Source organism: Phacochoerus africanus, chromosome 16 (assembly GCF_016906955.1).
Source record: "Phacochoerus africanus isolate WHEZ1 chromosome 16, ROS_Pafr_v1, whole genome shotgun sequence".
Lineage (NCBI taxonomy): Eukaryota > Metazoa > Chordata > Mammalia > Artiodactyla > Suidae > Phacochoerus > Phacochoerus africanus.
Window position 1 is genome coordinate 47895633 of NC_062559.1, and position 1611 is coordinate 47897243.

The 1611-nt window shown below is 47.0% G+C and overlaps 1 pseudogene; it reads right to left on the bottom strand.

Annotated features, from left to right (window-relative positions):
* Positions 1-927: 927 nt before the first annotated feature.
* On the bottom strand, positions 928-1149 carry LOC125117307 (ubiquitin-like protein 5; annotated as a pseudogene).
* Positions 1150-1611: the final 462 nt, after the last annotated feature.

Consider the following 1611-nt stretch of genomic DNA (forward strand, 5'->3'; position numbering starts at 1 on the left):
AAGCTCGGGGTCAGCCCTCCCACAGCCTCCCAGCTGTCTGGGGAGCCTGAGCCCAAGCTGAGGCTGGCACGGACCCAAGAGTATTCCATCGTAGAAAACTGTTAATTCCATACCTTCCACTGATAGCAATTTTGAAATATAGACATAACTTAAAAGGAAACACTTTTAGAGCAAAGCCCTTCTGTGTAAAACCAGCCTCCATGCAGAAACTGCCTCAGGGAATTTTAGTCTCTTCAGAGGTAGCAGCAACAGCTAAGAAAAAACAAACAAACAAACAAAAAACAACACTGGGTAGGTATTGAGTGCTATCCATCTCAGGGCTATCCAAGCATTAGCTCACTTCAGCTTCCTGCAGACCTAAGAAGCATACCCTCATTTTTGCTTTTTTCTTAAGGTGGAGAAAAGGGGATCACAGGGTGGGGGGTGTAAAGTCGGGAGGGGAACTCAGCCTGTCTGTCCCTTCAGCACCCAAGCTCTTACTCACAATCCAGGCCTCTAGGAGCAGGTGAAGGCTGACAAATAAACCTTCCTTTTTTTTTTTTTTTGGCTTTTTTAGGGCCACACCTGGGGCATATGGAAGTTCCCAGGCTAGGGGTTGAATCAGAGCTGCAGCTGCTGGCCTACACCACAGCCACAGCAATGCAGAATCCGAGCCTCATCAGTGACATACACCACAGCTCACAGCAACACCGGGTCCTTAACCCACTGAGAAAGGCCGGGGATCAAACCTGCAACCTCATGGATCCTAGTCCGGTTCATTAGCCACTGCGCCACGATGGGAACGCCCAAACCTTCCTTTTTTTTTTTTTTTTTTTTAAGCTTCTGTTTTTATTAATGCAAGTTTTCAAAAACAAGCAGCCACACTATTGTAGGCGTAAGGGTGGGAAAAGAGAGAAGGGCCGGCGGGGAGGGGGAAGGAATTCTGCTTTATTGGTAATAAAACTGCAGGTTCATCCTGTCATGGATTTCACAGCCCCCCAGAGACACGTGGTCCTGAAAAATCGTGCACCACTTCTTTAATAGGATCTTGTTCTAACGAGTGCCAGTTTGGGCTTCGGATCAGCTTCTTAAGGTCCCTGATAGTGTCATCCGTGTTGCGTTGAACACAGACCTTCTCCCCAGATGGTTGTTGCAAACCACCTCGTTCATCCTGTCTGGAGCTCAAATCACCTGGAATCAGCGGACGACACCACCTCCTCACTCGAAGGCAGAGCCCAGGACAGAGAAACCTTCCTCTTTTTTAATTAAAAAAAAAAAAAGCATTTAGGAAAAGGTATCCTTTTAGAGTAAATCTGTAAATTTAAGGGCCATCCTAAAAGACTTTAGAACCAGAGAAACCTTTTGAAGAAACTGTAGTTTCCCCCACTTGTGGCATATGGAAGTTCCTAGGCCAGGGACTGAATCTGAGCTGCAGCTGCAACCTACAGCACAGCTGCAGCAACACTGGATGCTTACCCCACTGCACCAGGTCTGGGATCAAATCCATGCCTCAGCAGCAACCTGAGCCACTGCGGAGACAACACTGACACTTAATCTGCTGCACCACAGCAGGAACTCCTAAAGTTTCCCTCTTCTAACAAAAGTAATAATATACAATCTTCCCCCTTTTTT